The sequence below is a fragment of the Bufo bufo genome, chromosome 4, assembly GCF_905171765.1.
Source record: "Bufo bufo chromosome 4, aBufBuf1.1, whole genome shotgun sequence".
In the NCBI taxonomy this organism is placed as follows: Eukaryota; Metazoa; Chordata; class Amphibia; order Anura; family Bufonidae; genus Bufo; species Bufo bufo.
In genome coordinates, this window is record NC_053392.1 from 480,116,415 (window position 1) to 480,135,012 (window position 18,598).

General features: G+C 42.8%; 1 protein-coding gene across 2 annotated transcripts in view; it reads left to right on the forward strand.

Annotated features, from left to right (window-relative positions):
• MTHFD1L (methylenetetrahydrofolate dehydrogenase (NADP+ dependent) 1 like) overlaps positions 1-18,598 on the forward strand; it is a 309,383-nt gene that overhangs the window by 262,257 nt on the left and 28,528 nt on the right. Inside the window, exon 28 of one of the 2 annotated variants that reach the window (XM_040429523.1) lies at positions 3,452-3,901. The exons of the other annotated variant lie outside the window; for it this stretch is intronic. The gene's annotated coding sequence lies outside the window, so the exon portion shown is untranslated. Of the gene's footprint in view, positions 1-3,451; positions 3,902-18,598 lie in introns of those variants that run through there. 2 annotated transcript variants of the gene reach the window in all.

Sequence of the window (18,598 nt, forward strand, 5' to 3'; positions counted from 1 at the left end):
ACCTCATAGCAGCAACGCCCCAAACAAAGTGCAAAGGAGGCAATTGTGGAGATTGAGGTTGGAATGAAAAGGACAAAGTATAAACATACCCTGACTGGTGCAAAGATCTCTCGGCCGACTCCTGACCCAACGCCGTTTCGCCAGTAGATCTGGCTTCTTCCGGGGATCCCAATTTGGGTCGAGGATCGTCCAGTGTCTTGACGGACAGCCAATTGGATCCTCCGGCTCAGTGCTGATAAAAAATTTTTGGGTCTTCCACTTGACTTTTTTGTTCCATAACCCTCAGGATCATTTAAGAAATTCCAAATGACTGTCTTACTGCATCCCACCTCAGCAGCGATGGCGCGCTGTGAGAGACCGTGCTTATGCAGTTCAACAACCCAACCACGTTCAAAAAGGGAGTTTTTTTTGCATTTGCCATCACAACGTGTGACTACCTGACAGAAAATGACAATGAATCCACATCTTTGCACAGATTTGGCCTTATAAAGGCATGTGGTCCTAAACTTTTGATCAGCTGAAAAACAGCCTGTTTCAGTTTATTCGTGGTTTTCATTAAATTGAATGCTCAAAAAATGTTTTGTCTCACTCCCATTTCTTCTTGTTGCATGTTGAAGCTCTACTTGGAACCTTGTTAAGATCCAGCCATGCTAAATATGATTTTTTGCCATTTTTCAAGTGGTCTTAAACTTTTGATCAGGACTGTATCTTATAACCCAATTAGGTAACCTCCCCCCCCCATGTAGTGCCATTTAACAGTATGATGTCCTGGCTTCAAAACTTTTATTAAAAATGGAAAATGGCACAGCCGCAGCAAAACAAATTTTCATAGGGCACGAAATGAAATTTCTAGCTATTTATGCACATTACACCTATACTATGGTATAACTCTTAATGAGGATAACAGATTGGAATGGCATCACATGCGACTTTTATAGTCATTGACTAAATCCCTGCCTGTAACACATCACTTAAGTGCCAGCTCCTAAAACTTTTGAATTGTTTCCACTTTGCTGCATTTTCAGTATTGAGTGAAAAAATGCACTTACATTTATGATGTGATAAGCTTATTAACCCTTAATCCTAAAGAACATATTTTTTTAAATTAAGGACCTAGATAGCTGACCATATTGCCGCAGTCTAGAACACAGTATAAAGTCTAAGGCCTCTTTCACACGAGCGATACAGATTCTGCCAGGATCTGTCCAGCGAAAAACTGATGATTTTGCAGGCAAGCTCAATCAGTTTTGTCTGCGATTGCGTTCAGTGTGTGCGTTTTTTTCCCCCCCCGAATTGTATCTGGATTGTGTGCGTTTTTCATGAATGAAGAATAACAATCTACATCTCCCAGCGAACATCATTGAAAAACTCATTGTATCCAGATGCCTTCCTTTTTCAGGCAAGCCCCTTTCACTTCTATGGAGCCAGGGCTGCATGAAAACTGCACAGTATAGAACGCAAAGATGATGTGTGAAAAATGTACACACCCCCTTTGGAATGAATGGGTCAGGGTTCTGTCCGGTGCTATGCTTTCGCTACACACATCGCATCCGGACGGAAACCCGCTCATGTGAAAGAGCCCTAAGAGATCCTAGTCTTGACTTTTAACCTCTATAAGGAGGTCTGAAAATAGTGTCCGATAGGTCATGGACTATAGGCATGGTGTGGGACATGAATCGGGAGTAGCGATTGGATACAGAAGCCAAAGCCATAGTCAAAAGATATACCAGGAACCCTAGCCAAGACATGTAAGCTGCATTTACATTGGCAATGGCACCACCAACTGCTATTTACATCAACACTAACAATAAGGATCCAGTGGACCTATCTTAACCCATCAAAGCTGTATACCACAGTTACATGACATTCCCATGTAGCAGTAATTTAGTGATGTCACTGCAGTGTTTCTACTTCATATCCATATGCAGAAAATAAAGTACAAATGTGGATTTACACGTGTAGATAACCGGGAACAAACGCTAGTAGCCGACAATCTGCCCATGTAAAGGTGCCACCAATCGCCCAATGAACAAGCAAAATGTTTGTTCATCGGGTGATGTATCGTTCGTGCAGGCACCTAAATTATCATTTCTGGGTAGCAGATTGTCTAAACAGTGATCTGCTGCCCAGAAACAATGCAGCTGTATGGGGACAAGCTGTAGCATACTGTGGAGGTGATCGCTGTATGTAAATACAGTGCTTCGCCTCCACTGAGTAAGCAGCCTAATGTTGGGAAGGACGCTTCCTTCCCAACAATCTTCTGCTCATCTGGGCGTGTAACTGCACCTTTACACTGTCCCCAGCTCATCTGTCTGATATGGTGAGGTTTACACTTTGATCATTGCTGAAGCACCTCAAGACTTCCATGTAACCAAGATTAAGAGCATGTTGTATCCTCTTGTACGCACATCAAAAGTGCAAGGAACTAATCTCTGAGAACTGATCATCGTGTTCATCTGCAGTCACATTTACCCTAGCCACAAAGCTTGTGTTATAGTTAGTTGGACTTCCCTTTAAGGGTCCATATACAAGCTAAAAACGAAAACTAAATTGCCCCATCCACTTTTTTTCAGATTCCAAATTAAAATAGCCACATATTTGCATATGAAGTAAATCAGTACTATAGCAATTACTTCTGGCGTTGACATTGAAACATCTCAGCATGCTTACCACCCCACATTCACATCTGCATTGTGAAATATGGCATATGACTTTTTGTCCGGCTGAGCCAGAAAGGAATTGGATCCCATTATAGTCAGTGGGGATATGGCGGTTTCGCAGCACACTTGGCTATGGCGGACACAGTGAACTCTGGCAAGCTGTTCCTCTGCTAGATTTCATAATGCAGATGTGAATGTAGCAACAAAGGTTCTTTCCTGGCTAGTCCCTTAGTCGGTCTATTTGCCAGTATTTTACAAATACTTGAAATTTGTTTCTTTTATCAAAGTGTAGAGTTTTTCATCCAGTCATGGTGTCTGTTCTCAATGATCTTTCCAGATTGGAAGAGCATTTCATAAATAAATGCTCTGTTGTAATATGTTGTAAAAAAAATATATATATATATTTTTTTTATATAGAGACAATGAGCAATAAATGTCTTGGTGTTAACAAATATTCCTATATGGTTCTTCAAGCACTTAAAGACTTCTTATTATCAATGCCACCGAAACTAAGAATCTAGCCAACGTGAATGAGATCTTAATAAATCTCATCCATCCACTGCATTAAAAAATACAACATAAATTGATTGGTGTATATTTTAAATCTGACTCATGTCAATGTATGCTCCAGATCTTCACTGCGAATTTCACTCTTTACCATAGAGAGGAGGAAGTTAACAGCCATCTCCGTGGCTAAAAAAGCATGTAATACCTGCGGGGTTTTTTTTATGCAGTTTTTGCTGTGGAAGAGCAGCAAAAACCACAGTGGACTTTTCTGGTGTGTTTTTCAGTCATGTGTGGACAAAGCCTCAAAGTGAATCCGAGGGACCACTAAGGATGTGATTGAAACCCCAGTCCAGTAGTATTTAAGAAGAAGCTGCTGAACTAAATGAAGCAATCTAACTGATGACATAAGAAGTCCAGCCAGTGTCATGACAGTTCCACTTTCATCATCCATCTCATCAGTACATATATGAGAATGTTTTCACGTACAGAGTTGGACTAGGGTTCCTTGGGCCCACCAGAAGAAACTATTCTCGGGCCTGAACCCCTATATAATCAATAAGGTCTAATAGGTTTTGAATCAAAGAAATAGACCCTAGTGCCCAGTGATTAGCTCCAAATTGTCCTCCTGGTCCTTTGGGGCCCACTATGGCTTCAGAGACTGGGCACATCTGAGGATTCTCGTATGTTCTAGGAATTATGCTAAAGTGAGGATTGTAGTAGGATAAAATCAAAACATATAATCAGTGCTTTTAATGAGATTGATTTGATCTGACCTTCTGCACTCTGCATTATAGTCAGAAATTAGGTAATTGTTAAAAAATAAACTAATCTTGCTGATTTGCATACCTATACTCTTGTGATTTTATTTTTTATATATTTTTTCTTCTATGTAGTTAACGTACAGAGTCCTCTGTAAGTAATATTAATATAAAGAAGTAGTTTGAAGTACTGGTGCTTAATAATGTAGTAATTCATCCTGCTTGCACTTTGTGTATGGTGCATGGTTCTTGAAGAGCAATATTATCGTAGTCAACAAAAATGTGCTTTCATGTGTACTAAGTTATAAATGATGCACAAAGATACATAAAGTTTACAAATTATGGACATAGCAGTAAAGATGAATGTTAAATCATTCAGATTACCTGTTTTCTTCCTGTGTGAGAAATATCACATGTGGACTTGTGTATGGCGTAAAATTCCTTTAATTCATCATGTATATAAATCAGTCCCTTGCGTGTAGCACAATACGGCCTCAGGCTATGTTCACATCTGCATTGGAGGCTCCTTCAGGAGTCTTGGCTGCAGATTCCATAGGAAAACACCATGACTGAACCCTTACAGACCCCATTGTTGGTGGCATCCTTTGGCCACAAAACTTTTACCAACCACTAAAGTTAACAAGTTCAGAAATAAAACCAAATGAAAGCTTTTCAGTGCTCTGCGCTGGGTTGTCTGCTTTATCCAAGGGTTACATAAGCCAGAACAAAGTATGAACAAACACAAATTTCAAGTTTCAAAGATTAAAGGGGTTTTCTGAGATATTTTAACTGATGACCAAACCTCTGACTAGGTAATCAGTATATGATCGGTGGGGGTCTGACACCTGGGACCCCTGCCGATCAGCTGTTTGAGAATACACCAGGGTTCACAGTAGTTCCACAGCCTTCTCGCAGCTTTGCCTCGGCCATGTGATGTCACGTTCATTGGTCACATGGCCTAGGTGAAGATGAGACCCATTGAAGTGAATGGGGCTGCCCTGCGATACCAAGCACAGTCTCTGTACAATGTACGGCGCTTTCCTTGGAGAGCTGAGAGAAGACCACGGCGCTACTGCAAGCGCCAGTAGTTTCTCAAACAGCTGATAAGCCGAGGACCTGGGTTTCAGACCCCCAATTATCGGTTACAGATAGGATAGGTCCAGGGCCGGTGCAAGGATTTTTTCCGCCCTAGGCAAGATAAAAATTGCCCCCCCTCCCCCTTATCAGATGATCTGCCCATATCATGACATCACATATGTTCCACCCCTTTCTCAGCTTTTAAATTAAAATAACTGCTATGTTTCCCTTACGGTTAATCTAGCTTCTTGTAGCTGTCCCTTTTTGCAGAACGGAATTGCGGACCCGGATCCGCAATTCCGATCCTGAAAAAAAATAGAACATGTCCTATTCTTGTCCGCAATAGCGGACAAGAATAGGCATATTCTCTTAGTGCCGGCAATGTGCGGTCCGCAAAATGTGGAACGCACATTGCCGCTGTCCGTGTTTTGTGGATCCGCAAAACACACACGGATGTGTGAATGGACCCTAAATGTGAGGTAAATTAGTTTCCAATGTAGTATTAATAACTAAACAATTACATAATAAACATATTGCATTGTCTACTTACCACCAGGACAATAAGATGATCTGGTCTCTGGCTGCAGTCTGGTTCTTGGTCTGCCTCTGGGGACTCCCTTGTCACTCTCTTCTCCCCCCTCCCTCCCTTGTCACTCTCTTCTCCCCCCTCCCTCCCTTGTCACTCTCTTCTCCCCCCCCCCCCCCCTCCCTTCCTTGTCACTCTCATTCTACCCCCCTCCCTTGTCACTCTCATTCTACCCCCCTCCCTTGTCACTCTCATTCTACCCCCCCTCCCTTGTCACTCTCATTCTACCCCCCCGTCACTCTCATTCTACCCCCCCTCCCCCCTTGTCACTCTCATTTTACACCCCCCTCCCCCCTTGTCACTCTCATTTTACACCCCCCTCCCCCCTTGTCACTCTCATTTTACAACCCCCCTCCTCCCTTGTCATTCTCATTTTACCCCACCCTTGTCATTCTCATTTTACCCCACCCTTGTCACTCTCATTTTACCCCCCCTTGTCACTCTCATTCTACCCCCCTCCTCGTCACTCTCATTTTACACCCCACCCCCCCTCGTCACTCATTTTACACCCCCCCCCCTTGTCACTCATTTTACACCCCCCCCTTGTCACTCTCATTTTACACCCCCCCCCCCTTGTCACTCTCATTTTACACCCCCCCCTTGTCACTCATTTTACACCCCCCCTTGTCACTCATTTTACACCCCCCCTTGTCACTCATTTTACACCCCCCCCTTGTCACTCATTTTACACCCCCCCCTTGTCACTCATTTTACACCCCCCCCTTGTCACTCATTTTACACCCCCCCCTTGTCACTCATTTTACACCCCCCCCTTGTCACTCATTTTACACCCCCCCCCCTTGTCACTCATTTTACACCCCCCCCTTGTCACTCATTTTACACCCCCCCCTTGTCACTCATTTTACACCCCCCCCTTGTCACTCATTTTACACCCCCCCCTTGTCACTCATTTTACACCCCCCCCCCTTGTCACTCATTTTACACCCCCCCCTTGTCACTCATTTTACACACCCCCCCCCTTGTCACTCATTTTACCCCCCCGTCACTCATTTTACCCTCCCCCCCCTTGTCACTCATTTTACCCTCCCCCCCCCCCTTGTCACTCATTTTACCCCCCCCTTGTCACTCATTTTACCCCCCCCTTGTCACTCATTTTACACCCCCCCCCCCTTGTCACTCATTTTACACCCCCCCCCTTTCACTCATTTTACCCTCCCCCCTTGTCACTCATTTTACCCTCCCCCCCTTGTCACTCATTTTACACCCCCCCCCCCCTTGTCACTCATTTTACACACACACCCCCCTTGTCACTCATTTTACACACACCCCCCGGTCACCTCTAGTGTAGCGTGGCCGAGCTCTGTTCGGTCCGCGGTACAGGAGCATTTGTTTCTTGTACCCGGCCGGACTGAAAGGAAGTGCACACTAAGTGAGCACTTCCTGTCAGTCCGGCTGGGTACAGGAAACAAAAGCTCCTGTACCGCGGACCGAACAGAGCTCGGCCACGCTACACTAACAGCAGTAGCACAGGGCAGACACAGCAGGCTGCGCAGCACTGAGCCGGAGATTCTTTAGAGCGGCAAGCGCTCAGGAGGCGCAGCATGAGGGGTGCCGCCGGCCGGCCGGCCGCCCGAACTTATATAACCAACTTCTTTTTTTTTTTTTTACACTGCAAAAGGGCGCCCCCTGCTAGATGGCGCCCTAGGCGACTGCCTAAGTCGCCTTACTGGTGGCGCCGGCCCTGGATAGGTCCATAGGATAGGTCACTATTAAAGTCTTGGAAAATCCCTTGAACCAGTTCCTGTCCTGGCTTTCAAGGCTGTCCTTATCAACAGCAAGTAGTAGGGCTTACAGCTCTGAAAAGAGCGACCCCAAGCTGACATTGGAATCTCAACTCTGGCCTGGCTACAAGTCTCTACAGACTAAAGTGTCCATGTTCCAAGCTTGTGATTCAATGTACACTGCTCAAAAAAATAAAGGGAACACTTAAACAACACAATGTAACTCCAAGTCAATCACACTTCTGTGAAATCAAACTGTCCACTTAGGAAGCAACACTGAGTGACAATCAATTTCACATGCTGTTGTGCAAATGGGATCGACAACAGGTGGAAATTATAGGCAATTAGCAAGACACCCCCAATAAAGGAGTGGTTCTGAAGGTGGTAACCACAGACCACTTCTCAGTTCCTATGCTTCCTGGCTGATGTTTTGGTCACTTTTGAATGCTGGCGGTGCTTTCACTCTAGTGGTAGCATGAGACTGCGTCTACAACCCACACAAGTGGCTCGGGTAGTGCAGCTTATCCAGGATGGCACATCAATGCGAGCTGTGGCAAGAAGGTTTGCTGTGTCTGTCAGCGTAGTGTCCAGAGCATGGAGGCGCTACCAGGAGACAGGCCAGTACATCAGGAGATGTGGAGGAGGCCATAGGAGGGCAACAACCCAGCAGCAGGACTGCTACCTCCGCCTTTGTGCAAGGAGGAACAGGAGGAGCACTGCCAGAGCCCTGCAAAATGACCTCCAGCAGGCCACAAATGTGCATGTGTCTGCTCAAACGGTCAGAAACAAACTCCATGAGGGTGATATGAGGGCCCGACGTCCACAGGTGGGGGTTGTGCTTACAGCCAAACACCGTGCAGGACAATTGGCATTTGCCCGAGAACACCAAGATTGGCAAATTCGCCGCTGGCGCCCTGTGCTCTTCACAGATGAAAGCAGGTTCACACTGAGCACATGTGACAGTCTGGAGACGCCGTGGAGAACGTTCTGCAGCCTGCAACATCCTCCAGCATGACCGGTTTGGCATTGGGTCAGTAATGGTGTGGGGTGGCATTTCTTTGGAGGGCCGCACAGCCCTCCATGTGCTCGCCAGAGGTAGCCTGACTGCCATTAGGTACCGAGATGAGATCCTCAGACCCCTTGTGAGACCATATGCTGGTGCAGTTGGCCCTGGGTTCCTCCTAATGCAAGACAATGCTAGACCTCATGTGGCTGGAGTGTCAGCAGTTCCTGCAAGATGAAGACATTGATGCTATGGACTGGCCCGCCCGTTCCCCAGACCTGAATCCAATTGAGCACATCTGGGACATCATGTCTCGCTCTATCCACCAACGTCACGTTGCACCACAGACTGTCCAGGAGTTGGCAGATGCTTTAGTCCAGGTCTGGGACTAGATCCCTCAGGAGACCGTCCGCCACTTCATCAGGAGCATGCACAGGCGTTGTAGGGAGGTCATACAGGCACGTGGAGGCCACACACACTACTGAGCCTCATTTTGACTTGTTTTAAGGACATTACATCAAAGTTGGATCAGCCTGTAGTGTGTTTTTCCACTTTAATTTTGAGTGTGACTCCAAATCCAGACCGCCATGGGTTGAAAAATTTGATTTCCATTTTTTAATTTTTGTGTGATTTTGTTGTCAGCGCATTCAACTATGTAAAGAACAAAGTATTTCAGAAGACTATTTAATTAATTCAGATCTAGGATGTGTTATTTTTGTGTTCCCTTTATTTTTTTGAGCAGTGTATTTTACCAGTCTTTGACTCATAAAAGAGTTGGTGCGGAGCAGCGTAGTGTCTAGACCATATGTAAAGTGACCAACTTGCAGTGTTGGCGTTCTCCTGTTTTCACATTTTGCATTGGGCCCCAGGAGCTGAAAAATATACATCTACTACTGAGCTTCTTTTTGTGAAAATGGCTGATCACGGGGGAGAGTGTAACGGAAGGCAAGGATTATGGGCTGGCTTCATTCTAAGAAGGGGTTGTCTAGAATGGACAACCTTTTTAGGACTTATACATTTGTCATGCAAAAAGTTGTTGACATTGAAGGTTTACTTCAGTGTGGCATCAACCTTATTTACAGAAGCTAAAAATTGGGGGCAGCATATGATATAGTGGTCAGGATGACCCCAGAGTTGTCCTAGCTATATGACAGTGCGTGCAATAAAAACAGTAGCAGATTTACTTTCACTTTTTTTTTTTTTTTTGGAGCAAGCACCAAGTATGTTTGGAAATTGTGACACTGTGCTAATGATTATAATTCATGGACAAGTGTTGTTCACTGTAACAAATATTTTACTTTTTAACCATGGTTGAAAGAGTAGAATTGGGAAATGTAGGAACAACAGTTGTAGAACTGCAGGTATTTTAATATTTCCTCCTTGTTATACAGTGTTTAATGGGTTCACATGCCAGGCATGCTTGAGATATAAAACCTAATGCCTTCTGCATCCCACATTCAATTCTGATTTCCAGCTACTTGCCATTTCTAGTCTGAGAAAGGAAATTCTTATTTTTTTTTTTACCAGTGGAAACTCTCAAGGCCTGGCAGAGTGCATATTGAATTCCACTAATCTTTCCTGTCTAGGATGGTTGTAAATACAGCCATCTATTCTGTACTCCATTAAACTAAAAAGAAATATAACCTATAACCTACAGGTGAATTTTTGACTGCAGTGTATATACTTTTGCATAGGTAGTCGGGAATCAATAGTAAGCTACATAAAATGAGGCTGGAACTGACTGAGGCAGGATTATATTTTAATGGAATAACACCACGGACAGTGCTAAATTTACTGCAGCATATTGCATGATCTGTTATATACTATAGGGAACCTGATCATTGCACTTGTCGTGCTGTAACTTTATTTGGTTTGCAACAGAGAGGTGTGTTTTCTCGTGCTGCTAGATGTCAAATATGTATATTTCCCAAATCCTCATGGTTCCCAAAACACTTAAAGGACCTGTCACCACAAAAATGCAGTGTGCAATCTACAGGCAGGAGCTGAGCAGATTGATATACAGGGTGATTAAAAAAAGAATGGTGCAAAATGTTAGCCTTGGTATTTATAGCGAAGAGAACATGACAACTTTATTAAAACGAAAAGACACACTGAGGCAGATTTAAAGGCTATGACCACCTTTTTGGTTGAATTTTATTTATTATTGCATTTTACTCATTTTGAGCTAAAACTAATTTTTTCAATTGGTCAAAATTTTGAGCTAATTTCTCTTGGCAGACCTTAAATTCTCCAGTTGCAGGATCTGTATTTTTACTCTGTTCTGTCAGGCAGCTCAGATGATGGCTCCTTATCTCAATTCATATATTACTAATAAGAATGTGGCTCAACCACTTCCCGACCGACCATAGGCTATATAAACATCTGGGTGGTCAGAATTATTCTCCGAATGGACATTTTAGAACTGTAAAGCGTTGTGTACTGCTGTACAGCCTCTCTTGGGAATATATTCCCCCTGTAACTAGGGCTCTTATGTCATCCCCAGTTACAGGAGAAATCAATAGTAAAAATGGGGGACACAAAGTGTAAAAATAAAAAAGCGTTTTATAAAAATATATTTTTTATACATGTAAAAAACTACCTTTTCCACAATTGTCATTTTAAAAATTGTTAAAATAAGACCTATTTAGTCCCTGCGTCAATAACGACCGGCTCAATAAAAATATCACATTATATACCCTAATAAACTAATTAAAATTACACCAAAACAGCTTTTTTCACCACGCCTCACAAAAAAATTTCATAAAAAGTCTATGTACCTGAAAATGGTACCGATAAAAAGTAGTCTGTCCTGCAAAAGACAAGCCTTCAGACATCTGCATTGACAAAAAAATAGAAATGTTATGGATATTAGTATATGGCAATGCAAAATATAACACTTTTTTTAATAAGAGATTTTATTACGCAAAAGTATTAAAACATGAAAGAAAGATAAATAATTTGGTATGGGAACACAAAAATAACACATCCTAGATCTGAGTTAATTAAATATTTTTCTGAAATACTTTGTTCTTTACATAGTTGAATGTGCTAACAACAAAATCACACAAAAATAAAAAAAATGGAAATCTAATTTTTCAACCCGTGGAGGTCTGGATTTGGAGTCACACTCAAAATTAAAGTGGAAAAACACACTACAGGCTGATCCAACTTTGATGTAATGTCCTTAAAACAAGTCAAAATGAGGCTCAGTAGTGTGTGTGGCCTCCACGTGCCTGTATGACCTCCCTACAACGCCTGGGCATGCTCCTGATGAGGTGGCGGACAGTCTCCTGAGGGATCTCCTCCCAGACCTGGACTAAAGCATCTGCCAACTCCTGGACAGTCTGTGGTGCAACGTGACGTTGGTGGATAGAGCGAGACATGATGTCCCAGATGTGCTCAATTGGATTCAGGTCTGGGGAACGGGCGGGCCAGTCCATAGCATCAATGCCTTCGTCTTGCAGGAACTGCTGACACACTCCAGCCACATGAGGTCTAGCATTGTCTTGCATTAGGAGGAACCCAGGGCCAACCGCACCAGCATATGGTCTCACAAGGGGTCTGAGGATCTCATCTCTGTACCTAATGGCAGTCAGGCTACCTCTGGCGAGCACATGGAGGGCTGTGCAGCCCTCCAAAGAAATGCCACCCCACACCATTACTGACCCAATGCCAAACTGGTCATGCTGGAGGATGTTGCAGGCAGCAGAACGTTCTCCACGGCGTCTCCAGACTCTGTCACGTCTGTCACATGTGCTCAGTGTGAACCTGCTTTCATCTGTGAAGAGCACAGGGCGCAGTGGCGAATTTGCCAATCTTGGTGTTCTCTGGCAAATGCCAAACGTCCTGCACGGTGTTGGGCTGTAAGCACAACCCCCACCTGTGGACGTCGGGCCCTCATATCACCCTCATGGAGTTTGTTTCTGACCTTTTGAGCAGACACATGCACATTTGTGGCCTCCTGGAGGTCATTTTGCAGGGCTCTGGCAGTGCTCCTCCTGTTCCTCCTTGCACAAAGGCAGAGGTAGCGGTCCTGCTGCTGGGTTGTTGGCCTCCTCCACGTCTCCTGATGTACTGGCCTGTCTCCTGGTAGCGCCTCCATGCTCTGGACACTACGCTGACAGACACAGCAAACCTTCTTTCCACAGCTCGCATTGATGTGCCATCCTGGATAAGCTGCACTACCTGAGCCACTTGTGTGGGTGGTAGACTCCATCTCATGCTACCACTAGAGTGAAAGCACCGCCAGCATTCAAAAGTGACCAAAACATCATCCAGGAAGCATAGGAACTGAGAAGTGGTATGTTGTCACCACCTTCAGAACCACTCCTTTATTGGGGGTGTCTTGCTAATTGCCTATAATTTCCACCTGTTGTCTATCCCATTTGCACAACAACATGTGAAATTGATTGTCACTCAGTGTTGCTTCCTAAGTGGACAGTTTGATTTCACAGAAGTGTGATTGACTTGGAGTTACATTGTGTTGTTTAAGTGTTCCCTTTATTTTTTTGAGCAGTGTATATACACTCACCTAAAGAATTATTAGGAACACCATACTAATACGGTGTTGGACCCCCTTTTGCCTTCAGAACTGCCTTAATTCTACGTGGCATTGATTCAACAAGGTGCTGATAGCATTCTTTAGAAATGTTGGCCCATATTGATAGGATGGCATCTTGCAGTTGATGGTGATTTGAGGGATGCACATCCAGGGCACGAAGCTCCCGTTCCACCACATCCCAAAGATGCTCTATTGGGTTGAGATCTGGTGACTGTGGGGGCCATTTTAGTACAGTGAACTCATTGTCATGTTCAAGAAACCAATTTGAAATAATTCGAGCTTTGTGACATGGTGCATTATCCTGCTGGAAGTAGCCATCAGAGGATGGATACATGTTCTCATTCTGTTTACGCCAAATTCGGACTCTACCATTTGAATGTCTCAACAGAAATCGAGACTCATCAGACCAGGCAACATTTTTCCAGTCCAATTTTGGTGAGCTCGTGCAAATTGTAGCCTCTTTTTCCTATTTGTAGTTGAGATGAGTGGTACCCGGTGGGGTCTTCTGCTGTTGTAGCCCACCCGCCTCAAGGTTGTGTGTGTTGTGGCTTCACAAATGCTTTGCTGCATACCTTGGTTGTAACGAGTGGTTATTTCAGTCAACGTTGCTCTTCTATCAGCTTGAATCAGTCGGCCCATTCTCCTCTGACCTCTAGCATCCACAAGGCATTTTTGCCCACAGGACTGCCGCATACTGGATGTTTTTCCCTTTTCACACCATTCTTTGTAAACCCTAGAAATGGTTGTGCGTGAAAATCCCAGTAACTGAGCAGATTGTGAAATACTCAGACCGGCCCGTCTGGCACCAACAACCATGCCACGCTCAAAATTGCTTAAATCACCTTTCTTTCCCATTCTGACATTCAGTTTGGAGTTCAGGAGATTGTCTTGACCAGGACCACACCCCTAAATGCATTGAAGCAACTGCCATGTGATTGGTTGACTAGATAATTGCATTAATGAGAAATAGAACAGGTGTTCCTAATAATTCTTTAGGTGAGTGTATATACCACATGGTAAATGTTAAGGGGGAATATTAATCACCAATATTTATGCAAATATCGATAATTAATATTCATAAATGGGAGGAGCCGTCTATTGATGACTCCGCCCATTTATACCTAAATAAACATAAAACACTACTGATTACCTCTGATTGCATATACATTACACTGAACTACACTACGTGCGACATACTATCACTATACTACGGCGGCGACTAGTAAAAACACCATACACTGTATTATGAACAATAAGGAATATTTATTACACAATACAATTATACAAGTCTAACAATACGCTATATCTATATATATATTCATAGATCAATGGATATGAATATATATACATACAGAAGTACACACCGCAGTATAGAAACAGTACTACAATAAACACAATACAAACCTAACTACACTACACAGCACAATCCCAAATTCCACCCCACACACTATCTATACAATACAATAATACATTCGCATACACACAAATATCAGTAACCCACCCGCCTGACTAATCACTGTCCCTATGGGGTACAAGGGGTTCAACACAATGGTGGCTCTGCAGGGGATTAATACCTGCAGGCCAAGGGACACAGGGTTATGAGTTATCAGGGCAGTGGTAGCAGGGATCGGGCATTGAAGGGTTAAATGGTCAGGACTCTGCAGGGACTGGGCAATGTAGAGGTTAATGCTCTGCAGGGATATATTCACACACTATATGTCAGTCTAATATTTGCTTATAATTATATATATCTATATCAATGGAATAGATATATATATTTATAGCAGCACACAACAATATAAGTACACACGCTATAACAATACACTATTACGGTCCCAAGTCCTCCCCAACATCATACACTTTACCAGCAGCCCACCCAATCCTGACAATATACTATCCCTACGGGGAATAACCAGGGGTTATTACGGAACAGGGGATATGAGGGATCTACAATCCTGGGGGAACACAGGGGATATTAGGATTATAGGGGGACTTAGGGCAGGAGAGGTTAAGGGTAACCAAGGGTTATACAGGGGGTGACTGGGCTGCTTCCAGGGTACAGGCTCATCAAGGATTAATGCTGAGACATGAAGTCAGCAGCCAGGGGTTAGGGGATGGTTGGTACTCAGCCATTTTTCAGGGCCATGTGGCCTCTCTTCAGGGTGCAGCTCCCATGTGTGTCATTGCAGTACAGGAATCCAAGAGAGCGCATGTCTGCCATGCTGGGGGCTTTATAGCACAAAAGCAGCCCCCCACCTCCTTCTTCAACAGGAGGGTGATGACATCATCGTGGGGTCGTGTGACGGAATGCTAGAGCTGAAACAAAGTACTTCCTGCACAAGCTGTAAGCCCCCAGCTGTTACATAACATTACACACTCCTACGTCATAAACGAACCAGGCTGATCTAATATATATATATATATATATATATATATATATATATATATATATATATGTACGTACACATATACACACTACACAACCTGGGGATACTTAGGTATATACATCCATATAGATGTTTGGGGCACATCTACATGCATGTCCATATACACAATATCATAAATGGGCAGTAATAAGCCCACCTGCATATGGATATATTATACATAGAGATGTATGCTGACAAGGGGGCATACATACATCTCCATGTATACACCCATACCACCTGGACCGGCCCATACAAAAGGGCCAATATACATGCATATATGTAAGGGCATATATACATATATATTTAAATCCAAACTTCCCTCAACAGTAAACCTCATAAAGAATAAAAACACTGACAATTTCAATTTTTTTCTCACCTCACATCCAAAAAAAAATAAGTAGTGATCAGAAAGCCAAATGTACCCAGAATAGTGCCAATAAAAACTACAGCTTGTTCTGCAAAAAAATAAACCCTCACACAGTAAAGTCAACAAATAAAAAGTTATGGCTCTTAAAAACCATTTCAGCAAACCCCATGTTAGAAAAACCAGATGCCGCTCCTTCTCTTCTGAGCCCTGGCTTATCCCCAAACAGCAGTTTATGACCACAAATGGGATGTTACTGTATCCAGGAGAAAATAGGTAGCAAATTGTGGGGTGTTATCCCTTGTGAAAAATAAAATTTGGGCTTTCTTTGGCTGTCAAAATTTTTTAATTATTTTTGACAGCCATTTTTGGGTCAAAGTGCTTACTACACCCTTTAAAAATTCCTTGGGTGGTGTAGTTTCCAAAATGTATTCACTTTTCGGGAGTTTTCACTGTGGGGGTACCTCCAGGGTCTCTTCAGATGCAACATAGAGCTCAAAGACAATTCCAGCAAAATCTGCACTCCAAAAACAATATGGCGCTGCTTGCCTTCTGAGCACTGCCTTGCGCCCATATAGCAGTTTATGACCACATATATGGTGTGTTTCTGCAAACTGCATAGTCAGGGTAAAAAATATTAAGGTTTGTCTTGTTAACCCTTAATGTGTTACAGGAAACAATAGATTAAAATGGAAAATCAGCACAAAAAAAGGAAATTTTGAACATTCACCTTCATTTTGCTTTAATTCCTGTGGAATACCTAAAGGGTTAACAACATTTCTAAAAATCTGTTTTGAATAGTTTGAGGGGTGTTACTTTCTAAAATGGGGTAATTTATGGGTGGTTTCTATCAGCTCCTCAAAGTGACTTCAGAACTGAATTGGTCTATAAAAAAGTTGATTTTAGAAATGTTCGTAAATAAAAAAAATGCTTCTAAAATTCTAAACCTTTTAACATCCTAAAAAAATAAAATAACGTTACCAAAATGATGCCAACATAACGTAGACATGGTAAATGTTAATTAATCAGTATTGTCTTAAAAGCAAAGAAATTCAAATTTAGAAAATGTTAATTTTTCCAAATATGTGACCAATGTACAGTTATGTCACTGGTCTAGGAAGAGGCTGCGGCGCTTAAGGCCTCTTCTAACAGCCAATCGGTGGGGATCCTGGGTGTAGCACCCCTGCAGATCTGATACTGATGACCTATCCTGAGTGTCATAAATATCTTTTCCTGGATAACCCCTTTTTAAATGGGTGTTTTGAGCTATAAGTAATTTTAGAGATGAGGGTTATTAGATGACCAGCGCAATGTGAAAGTATGGTTCTCACAGCTAGGCAGACGTTTGTGAAAGCTGCTAAAAAAAAAAATTTGTAATGGCCAATTGAAGAAATGATTTTAAACCCAAAATAAGTCAAATGCAATAAAAAAAAAAAATTGCCCCCAAAGGTGTAAATAGCCTTTAATAATAGTGTTGCCCTTTACGCTGCCTAAGAATATGAATCACAGTCTTAAACAAATTTACTATCCTGGCCTATGGACCTTTATAATTTTGGAATTTGTGAATACTATACCAGATTTACGGTAGAATTCCATTTGTGCGTTAGAAATTTGTCCGCGCACCAAATTTTGGTCTGTGCATTAAAAATTCTGTCTAAGCACAAAAAAAAGTCTAGTCTAAGTTCCCTATCTATAAGCATGGTTTCACTCCAAAAATATACCAACATTTTGGCACACTGAGGTGCCTTTAGACCATTCCTGTTTCCAGTGAAGCCACACCCCAATTTACAAAGCCACACCCTTTGTTAGTGAAGGAGTAAAATGCTTAGAAAAGTGTGTAAAACAGTAAATGTAATGCCAAACCTGCACTCTTGTTTTTTTTGCTGTATTTTCATTAGTAAATGTGCCCCACTATCGAAGTTTTATCTGTACACTACAAATGTTTAATGTGACATGGCAAATATATAGAAAGCAGATGCATCATTGTATGTCATTCATATACTGTGGCTAGTGTAGCCCCATAGCAGGAAGTCAGAGTGTTAGATCTGGTGATCGTGGAGGAGCACAACACTGGTGAATAGTTTATTCCGACGTGACCAATCCAGCGCTCTGGTAGAGTTTCATTCAGGTATCTGCGCACATCCAACTGGAAATGAGGAGCACCATCCTGCTGATAGACTAGGTTTGGCAGATCTTCCTCTATATGTGTCATATAAGCCATTCTTTTAACATTTCCAAATAGGAGTGACCAGTGACGGTATCCTCGGCAAAAAAAGCACTGTAGACTTCTTATTTTTTTTGCCTGCTCGTTGCACAGAAGACATTTTACTTTTGGTCGAGTCCCTCATATGTTCAGTAGGCGCACGCAGGTTTTCTGAGTCCCAGATTCTAACATTGTGTTGATCGACCATCCCACTGAGGTGAAAGGTAGCCTCATCACTGAACACAAACCTGTCAGCAAATTCATCCTCTTCAAATTAGCTCTGCAAGTCAATGCAAAAGTCACATTTCGATATGAAGAATTTATATTCTGCATGGCTTTCAACGCAGACGTTTTCATAAAATACACCATACCATGATTTATGGCACTTGTAGTTCCAAAGTAGTCAGCCTAGTCTACTTTCTAGGACTGTGCTTGTACACCGCTCGAATCCTGTTCAAAGTCTCTTATGAAGTCTTTGGGCCGCCTGCACTTTTTTCATGACATTAACCCCCTAACTGTTTTTCCCCAGTCCAGCTCCAGCAGTGGGAAAAGTAGCTAACTGGAGGGGGAGGGCTGCTTTAGATGCTGCCATCTCCTAAATAACAGCCAGAAATAACTGTTGTTTGAAAGCTGACATTTCAAGCTTTCAGACAATACCAGAATGACAACAATATGTTCAGTACAGGGGAAGATATCACTGATAGAAATCGG